This window comes from Callithrix jacchus, chromosome 19 (assembly GCF_049354715.1).
Source record: "Callithrix jacchus isolate 240 chromosome 19, calJac240_pri, whole genome shotgun sequence".
Classification (NCBI taxonomy): Eukaryota; Metazoa; Chordata; class Mammalia; order Primates; family Cebidae; genus Callithrix; species Callithrix jacchus.
In genome coordinates this window covers 10,817,108-10,827,312 of record NC_133520.1, presented here as the reverse complement: position 1 = coordinate 10,827,312, position 10,205 = coordinate 10,817,108, and the positions used below count along the sequence as shown (strand labels likewise).

Genomic DNA, 10,205 nt, shown 5'->3' with positions numbered 1-10,205 from the left:
GAGGTCAGGTGGTTTGCCCCGGTTCTCATAAAGAAGAGACACCTAGAAGTCTGGGGCCTGAATTGTTGTGCACCACTTCTATTATGCTGACTCTTTAGAGTTATGAGCCATTCCTCTCTAAGATGAATTCCTCTCTTCCTCTTCCATGAATTGTGCTAATATCTTAGATTAAAGAAACAGATACCAATGGGTGGCTAGCTTGCACAAATCTTTTCCAAAGAATTCCGATGACCAGTAGCTGCTACACCGGAAAGATGGCGGAGCAAGAGCAAAGAAAAATCCCTTTGGTTCCAGAAAATCTCCTGAAAAAGAGGAAGGCTTATCAAGCCCTCAAAGCCACTCAGGCAAAGCAGGCACTTTTGGCAAAGAAGGAGCAGAGGAAAGGAAAAGGGCCCAGGTTTAAGTGATTGGAATAATTCCTACATGATTCCTGGCGGCAGACCCATGACAAGGTGCGTGTCAGACGACTAGAAGTGAAGCCTCACGCCTTGGAATTGCCAGATAAACATTCTTTGGCCTTTGTCGTATGCATTGAAAGGATTGATGGTGTGAGTTTACTGGTGCAGAGAACCACTGCAAGACTTCGCCTAAAGAAAATTTTTAGTGGTGTCTTCGTAAAAGTCACTCCCCAGAACCTAAAAATGCTGCGTATAGTGGAACCTTATGTGACCGGGGGATTTCCAAATCTGAAGTCTGTCCAGGAACTCATTTTGAAATGTGGACAGGCCAGGGTCAAGAATAAGACCATCCCTCTGACAGACAACACTGTGATTGAGGAGCACCTGGGGAAGTTTGGTGTCATTTGTTTGGAAGACCTCATTCATGAAATTGCCTTTCCGGGGAAGCATTTCCAAGAGATCTCACGGTTCTTGCGCCCTTTCCACCTCTCAGTGGCCCGTCATGCTACCAAAAATAGAGTGGGCTTCCTCAAGGAGATGGGCACACCTGGCTATCGGGGTGAGCGCATCAATCAGCTCATCCGCCAGCTGAATTAGCACCAGGTGCCAAACTGCAATAAATTTTTATCAATGAAGTGGAAGCATGTGTTTTTGGGTTTGGAGAATTTGTATCAAGTATCTTTAGAGAAGATTATTTCCTGCTTTATCTTTAAAAACTGGAAAGGAAGTATCAAAGAAAAGACAGTAGCTGGCCGGGCGCAGTGGCTCATGCCTGTAATCCCAGTACTTTGGGAGGCTGAGGAGGGCGGATCACCTAAAGTTGGGGGTTCAAGACCAGCCTGACCAACATGGCGAAACCCTGTCTCTACTGAAAATAGAAAAATTAGCGGGTCATGGTGGCCCATGCCTATAATCTCAGCTACTCGGGAGACTGAGGCAGGAGAATCGCTTGAACCTGGGAGGCAGAGTTTGCGGTGAGCCAAGATCGCACCATTGCACTCTAGCCTAGGCAACAAGTGAAACTCTGTCTCAAAAGAAAAAAGAAAAGAAAAAAACAGTAGCTATGTTCATGGCAAGTATCTCTCATCCCAATCCAGTTCCAAGGAAAAATTCCAGCGTTTTCTACATTGGCTGCTGCCTCATCTGAAATCAGCACATTCCATGGAGGAAGGAGTCCTGCTTTGCTGCATCTCTTATCCTAGGGTTTAATGTTGGTAGCTGAGTAATTCTAGCATTTGTACAAGGCTCCCTAAGACTCCTGCAGTAGTGGACAAGTCCAGGGACATAAGTGAATCTGGTGATTCCTGGGGCCTTGTGAGAAAGACTTGAAATACACATAGGAGGAAAGGTACAAAAATAAATGTTTACTTGTCTCTGCAAAAAAAAAAAAAAGAATTCCACATAAAAGTATGTAATTTTGAGGAAGAACAGGGAGTTCTGACTCTAGTTTCCTGTTTTGAAATCATTTCTCATCAAAAAAAGATAAAACTAATTCTTAGTAGTTTGTGGGAAGGTTGTAGGAAATTACCTGAACTTCTTTACATCTAAGACTGTCCAAGGCTATAGAAACTTAGGTGTTCTGGCCATGCGTGGTGGCTCACACCTGTAATCCCAGCACTTTGGGAAGCCAAGGAGAGAGCATAGCTCGAGCCTGAGAGTTCCAAGACCATCCTGGGCAACATAGTGAGAACCTGTCTCAATTTTTTAAATAAAAAAGAAAATAAAAATAAGAAACGTAGGTGTTCTGTGTAACAGAAGAAATATTTCTAAACTCGTGCACCCACAACTGCCGATGAACTGGCGAGACCTTCTAATTGCAATATAAAATAGGCAACAATTGCCAGTGTTTATATATTCCAAGCACTTCTTAAGGCACGTTAAAAATTTCTAATTCCCAGAACAGCTTTTGCACTTCAGACTATTATTATCCCGTTTTAAAGACAAGGAAATAGGCCCGGAATGATGAGTACCTAGGTCACACAGCTAGGAGGCAGCAGAGCTCAGTTCAGCTCCAGTGTCGTTGCTCTTAAATGCCATACCATAGTGGCCCTGTATACTAAAGGAGACCGCCTAACTCTCTGACAGTTAAATGCCTGTGCATACAAACTACAATTGATAAGGATATACAAAGAGCTACGCACGTCACAATTCAGAAATCATATTGTCATGTGCATGACATTTCTTCAGTACAAAATAATTCTTGGAAGTCTGCCTCACCTACAACTAGACACTTCACATCAAACAGCTTTGCTGCCCAGTCCAGTTACTCAAACACATCAGCTAGTTGGGTTTATGTAGAACAAGCAACTTGTTGGTTAACCAGTCGTTTCTCACACTGGTCAACTTTTTGGGATTATGAAGACATACATGATTAAAATGCATTGAGAGAGTTTGTTTGGGGAGGCACAGATAGCTCTGTTTGGTGGGGAGAACATAGGCAGTCCAAGACTCAATGTGACATTTTCAGCAAGGATTACATTAATAAAAGGAAAGTTTAACAAAAAGAGGTTTCTGTATACAGAGTGCCTTGGGTGGGGAGAGCTTTGCATTTGATATAGCATCCAACACACGGATTAAGAAATTAAAGTTCTAATCCTGTTGAGAATAGGGTGAGCTGGGAGCACTAACTGACACCTGTAATCCCAACACTTTGGGAGTCCCAGGCAGGAGGATGGCTTGAGATCAGGAGTTCAAGACCAGCGTAAGCAAAATAGTGAGACCCCACCTCTATTTAAAAAAAAAAAAAATGGTTTAGAAAGAGAATAGAGTGACATTGTTTTTCTTTCCTTTTTTCTGTAACTCTTGCAAGTATACCCTCCACAGACTCACTCTTAGATGTTATCAATGAGGCCTATGACTCAGCTACTCTCAAGGCAGAAGAGTTTTCTCAGATATCAGAGAACTTTCTTTGCTCTTCTCAGAAAATCTGTGTGCTTCCAGTATCCTATAAGGTCAGCCTTTTGGCCATATCTACACACATACGGTAATCACATAAATGCCTGTAGTCAAATGTTTAATTTGAGTTACTTAATCTTTATTCTATAAATGTTTGGGGTTTTTTTGTTTGTTCGTTTTGAAGAAGGATATATGTCCCCAATTATTTACTGTATTCTACATTTCTAGATAACTACATGAAGAAAAGTTTCCACGGAGTTCTACGTTCACATGTTTAATTACTAGCTGTCTTTAGGGAAGGTTTGTTCTTCACCTGCATTCATCCTCATCTTTTTACGTTGAGATTGTATGAGGATAAATACAAATTATGCTTCTGTGAAGTAGTGATCATCATAATTTGCAATGACAAAAGAGAATCAAGAATGGAATTCTGCTCTCAACCTATCCTTATGAAAACTGGCTATAACCACTCCTGCCAATAATTCAGAACTTGAGCAGGGGCGGCGTCTACAATACTACTAAGCAGAATTGCTCTTCTGGTACCCACAGAGTTTAGGTGCTTCAGATAAACTTAAGATTTCTTCGTTAGTCATTCATTCACTCATTAGAGGCCAATTTTAAGGGACCTCTGTGAACCAGTCACCTATTGAAATCACTCTCCATTTACAACCACAAAAATATAATTAGCATGTAGCAATACTTAATATTTTGTATAGTATGGGACAATATTAATACATCTAGGTGAACAATGGCAATCAGCAATAAAATGGGAGCCACATATGTAATTTTAAATTTCCAACAGCTGTGTTCAGAAAAGTAAAAAGAAACCAGTTAAAATTCATTTCTATGTATTTTATCTAACCCATAGATCCAGAATATTATCACCTTAATATGTAATGACTATAAAATTATTAATGAGATATTTTACATATTTTGGTACTAGGTCTCAATTCTGACCAGCCATATTTCAAGTCTTCAGCAGCCACATGTGATCAGTGACTACTATACTGGACAGTGCAATTCTGGGTCATCAAAAGAGGCTGTGAGACTGGGCAAGGTGGCTCACATCTGTAATCCTAGCATTTTGGGAGGCTGAGGCAGGGAGATTGCTTGAGGCCAGGAGTTCAAGACTAGCCTAGGCAACATAGTAAGACCCTGTCTTAATTTTAAAAAATAAAACAATGACAACAAAAGGCTGCAAGGCATTAAGAGTAAAGTTAAACTAAAGTGGCTCCAGAAGGCAGATCCATTTTACTAGGTTGGATTTCAAAATTGTTAACTTTCTGCTGAGACCTTTACTATAGATTTATTCTAAAGATAAAGGTTCTCTACTCTCAGGTAATGGAGCCAGACTCCATTGCATTTCTTTTCACAAGGTCAAAGGCCAAGGATATTTTTATAGGTCACATAAATTCTCAATTTTGGTACTATAATTAACAAATTGTGCCGGGCACGGCTCATGCCTATTATCCCAGCACTTTGGGAGGCCGAGACAGGTGGATCATGAGGTCAAGAGATCGAGACCATCCTGGTCAACATGGTGAAACTCCGTCTCTACTTAAAAAAGTACAAAAAATTAGCTGGGCATGGTGATGCATGCCTGTAATCCCAGCTACTGGAGAGGCTGAGGCAGGAGAATTGCCTGAACCCAGGAGGCGGAGGTTGCAGTGAGCCGAGATCACGCCATTGCACTCCAGCCTGGGTAACAAGAACAAAAATCCGTCTCAAAAAAAAAAAAAATGTAATCCATCACATAAACAAAACAAATGAGAAAAACCACATGATTGTCTCAATAGATGCAGAAAAGGCCTTTGATAAAATTCAACACCCTTCATACTAAAAGCTCTCAATAAACTAGGTACTGGTGGAATGTATCTCAAAATAATGAGATATTTATAGATATTTATGACAAACCCGCAGCCAATATCATACTGAATGGTCAAAAACTGGAAGCATTCTCTTTAAAAACCAGCACAAGACAAAGATGCCCTCTCTTAGCACTCCTATTCAACATAGTATTGGAAGTTCTGAACAGGTCAATCAGGCAATGGAAAGAAATAATGGTATTCAAATAAGAAGAGAGGAAGTCAAATTGTCTCTGTTTGCAGACGACATGATTATATATTTAGAAAACCCCATCATCTCAATTCAAAATGTCCTTAAGCTGATAAGCAACTTCAGCAAAGTCTCAGGACACAAAATCAATGTGCAAAAATCACAAGCATTCCTATACACCAATAATAGACAGCCAAATCATGAGTGAATGCCCATTCACAATTGACACCAAGAGAATAAAATACCTACGAACACAATTTACAAAAGATGTGAAAAATCTCTTCAAGGAGAACTACAAACCACTGCTCAAGGAAATAAGAAAGGACATAAACAAATGGAAAAACATTCCATGCTCATAAATAGGAAGAATCAATATCATGAAAATGGCCATACTGTCCAAAGTAATTTATAGATTCAATGCTATCCCCATTAAACTACCATTGACTTTGTTCACAGAATTAGAAAAAACTACTTTAAATTTCAAAAGAGTCCATTTGGCCAAGACAATCCTAAGCAAAATACCAAAGCTGGAGGCATCATGCTACCTGACTTCAAACTATACCACAAGGCTGAAATAACCAAAACAGTATGGTACTGGTACCAAAACAGATATATAGACCAATGGAACAGAACAGAGGCCTCAGAAATAATACCACAGATCTACAACCATCTGATCTTTGACAAACCTGACAAAAACAATGGGAAAAGGATTCCCTATTTAATAAATGGTGTTGGGAAAACTAGCTAGCCATATGCAGAAAACTGAAACTGGACCCCTTCCTTCAAACTTATACAAAAATTAATCCTCAAGATGGATTAAAGATTTAAATGTAAGACCTAAAACCATAAAATCCTAGAAGAAATCCTAGGAAATGCCATTCTGGACATAAGCATAGGCAAAGATTTCATTACTAAAACACCAAAAACAATAGCAACAAAAGCCAAAATAGACAAATGGGATATAACTAAACTAAAGAGCTTCTGCACAGCAAAAGAAACTATCATCAGAGTGAACACGCAACCTACAGAATGGGAGAAAATGTTTGCAATCTATTCATCTGACAAAGGGCTAATATCCAGAATCTACAAGGAACTTAAAGAAATTTACAAGAAAAAAAATGACCCCATCAAAAAGTGGGCAATGAACATGAACAGACACTTCTCAAAAGAAGACATTTACGCAGCCAACAAACTGAAGAAAAAAATAATCACTGGTTATTAGAGAAATGCAAATCAAAACCACAGTAAGATACCATCTCATGCCAGTTAGGATGGCGATCATTAAAAAGTCAGGAAACAACAGATGCTGGAGAGACTGTGGAGATATAGGAACACTTTTTTTACACTGTTGGTGGGAATGTAAATGAGTTCAACCATTGTGGAAGACAAGTGTGGTGATTCCTCAATGATCTAGAACCAGAAATACCATTTGACCCAGCAATCCCATTACTGGGTATATATCCAAAGGATTATAACTCCTTCTACTATAAAGACACATGCACACATATGTTTCTTGTGGCACTGTTCACAATAGCAAAGACTTGGAACCAAACCAAATGACCATCAATGAAAGACTGGATAAAGAAAATGTGGCACATATACACCATGGAATACTATGCAGCCATTAAAAAGGATGAGTTCATGTCCTTTGCAGGGACATGGATAAAGCTGGAAACCATCATTCTCCGCAAACTAACGCAGAAACAAAAAACCAAACACTGCATGTTCTCACTCACAAGTGGGAGTTGAACAAGAACACATGGACAGGAGGAGAACATCACACACCAGGGCCTGTTGAGGGGTGGGAGACTAGGAGAAGGATAGCTTTAGGAGAAATATCCAATGTAGATAATGGGTTGATGGGAGCAGCAAACCATCATGGCACGTGTATACCTATGTAACAAATCTGCATGTTCTGCACATGTGTCCCAGAACTTATAGTATAATTATATAAATAAATAAATAATTGTAAACAACATAAAAGTCCAACAATGTGGTATTGGTTATTTACATTATAATACAGCAGAGCATTATTCAGCTTTCGCTGCTGCGGCTGCAGCCATGAGTATGCTCAGGCTTCGAAAGAGGCTCGCCTCTAGTGTCTGTGGCAAGAAGGTCTGGCTGGACCCGAATGAGACCAATGAAATCGTCAATGCTAACTCGCGTCAGCAGATCCAGAAGCTGATCACAGATGGGCTGATCATCCGCAAGCCTGTGACTCTCTATTCCCGGGCTTGCTGCCGGAAAAACACCTTGGCCCGCCAGAAGGGCAGGCACATGGGCATAGATAAGCGTAAGGGTACAGCCAATGCCCTAATGCCAGAGAAGGTCACGTGGGTGAGGAGAATGAGGATTCTGCGCCGGCTGCTCAGAAGATACCGGGAATCTAAGAAAATTGATCGCCACATGTGTCACAGCCTGTACCTGAAGGTGAAAGCGAATATGTTCAAAAACAAGCCGATTCTCATGGAACACTTCCACAGGCTGAAGGCAGACAAGGCCGGCAAGAAGCTCCTGGCTGACCAGGCTCAGGCCCGCAGGTCTAAGACCAAGGAAGCATGCAAGCGCCGTGAAGAGTGCCTCCAGGCCAAAAAGGAGGAGATCATCAAGACTTTGTCCAAGGAGGAAGAGACCAAGAAATAAAAGCTCCCCCTTTGTCAGTACATACTGGCCTCCGTGATTACATAGATCAGCCATTAAAATAAAATGAGCCTTAAAAAAAAAAAAAAGAGCATTATTCAAATATTCAAAACTGTTTTGTAGACATATGCATTAAATATAAGGATGCTTTTATATTTTGTTTGGTGAGAAAAGTTGGTTATTGTTTCTAAAAAGTACATACATTTGTGCCTGTGTGTACACACACACACACACACACACAAACACACACATACTGTATTCTCTGGGGATTGTTTCCAGGACCCCAATAGATACTAAAAATCTGCAGGCTCTGCAGTGGCCCCGTGGAATCTGTCTTTATGGAAAGTACCCTCTCTATCTGCAGGTTTCCACATCCAGTGACTACTATATTTTCCATCTACATTTGGTTGCAGATGCAGAATGCGGGGACACAGGGCTGACTGTATTTATTGGAAAAAAAATGTGTGTATAAGTGTACTCATGGAGTTCAAACCTGGGTTGTTCAAGGGTCACCTATATGTACAAATAAACACAAAAACCTGAAAGAATATTCACCGTGATGTTAACAATGGTATGAATGGTAGAATTGCCACTCATTTTTCTTTTTTGCCTATTTGTAGTTTCTATTTTTTCTAACAAATACCTATTGCTTCAATAAAACACATCAGTAATTTTTAAAATAAAAATGTGCATTTATCTATTGGTTATATATTTTTTTAAATTTATATTTGTTGACCTGACAAACCCTGATGTACAATTATAAAGAAAGAACTAGGGCAAAATGTAAATGGAATGACTCAAATACTAAGTCTGTTGTTTAGGGAAAATACACTCCCCTAGACTTATGGATGTCAGGACTGTAGTCAGGGGAAGTTATAATAACTATTCTAGTGGGGGGGGGAAACCCTTTTCCTAGGATTTCCTTTAATTTCAATGAACAGCCCTGAAGAAATTAAAGAAGGACCTAACATCTTCAGAACTTGGGCCAGCCGTCTTGGATTCCACATCAGAGAGAAAAAATACTCTTATGTCATTTGGTAACTTGCTGCTTACCATAGACCCTAATGATCAACATTTTTGCCATCTATCTACAAAGCTTGGTTATTTGAGTGTCTTTTTTATTTTTATTATTTTGTTTATTTATTCTAGAAACAGGGTCTCACTATATTGCCCAGGCTGGTCTTGAACTCCTTGGCTGAAGTGATCCACCCACCTCGGCCTCCCAAAGTACCAGAATTACAGGTGTGAGCCACTGTACCCAGCCATATGTTTCTTTAGTGTTCAAATAGATACTACATTTGATAAAGTAACAGGTGGCCTTTTCTATATTATTCATGTTAATTTCATTAACAATTTGTATATTTATGGTTTTCCTTTATTTTTTCTAACTACCCCAAATCTCACATTTTCCTAAAACCTGGAATAAAAGCAGTAACCTGTTAGCTGGACCTGGTTGTACACACTAGGAATCCCAGCTATGGAGAAGGCTGAGGCAAGAAAATTGCTTGAGCCTAGGAGTTCAAGACCAGCCTGGGCAATACAGCTAGACCTCATCTTTAAAAATTAAAAACAGAAAGAAAGAAAGCCATATTCTGTTAATATAGAATGGGGAACAAGGGAGGACTCTCATTCAACCATCAAAAAGAAAATTTTATATGTACAGAAAGAAGAAAATTACCTTTAAAATTCTAAACACCTTTGCATCATTCATTGCAATGAATATTATTCATTGAATTCTTTCATCTTTCCAAGCTGAAAGGAATAGATACTGGCTCATTGACAACTACCTCAAAAGTAAGGATATTGGCAGTTTCTCCTCAAGTTAAATATACTTGTTTAATAATGACCTAGTAATTCCACTCTTAGATATTTACTCAACATTAATGAAAACATATGTTCCAAAAAGAATTGTAAAAGAATGTTCACAGCTTTATTTAAAACAGTAAACCACTGAAAACAACCCAAATGTCCATCAACAGGTGAATGGATAAACAATTGTGGTATATTCACACAACGGAATACTGCACAGCAATAGAAAGAAACAAACAATAAATACATGCAAGAACTTGCACCAATCTCAAAACAATGTGATAGACAAAAGAAGCATGCCCACTGCATGACTGTGTTTATATGTATTTTTCTAAAACAGGCAAAACTAAATTACAGTGACAGAATTCAAGAGAGCTGGGCAGTGGTGAGTCTGCTGGACTAGAAAGG

General features: G+C 39.5%; 2 pseudogenes; both read left to right on the top strand.

The window, feature by feature from the left end:
* Positions 1 to 226: 226 nt before the first annotated feature.
* LOC100391909 (large ribosomal subunit protein uL30-like 1 pseudogene) lies at positions 227 to 1,759 on the top strand (annotated as a pseudogene).
* Positions 1,760 to 7,409: 5,650 nt separating this feature from the next.
* On the top strand, positions 7,410 to 8,049 carry LOC100394102 (large ribosomal subunit protein eL19 pseudogene; annotated as a pseudogene).
* The last annotated feature ends 2,156 nt before the right edge of the window (positions 8,050 to 10,205 follow it).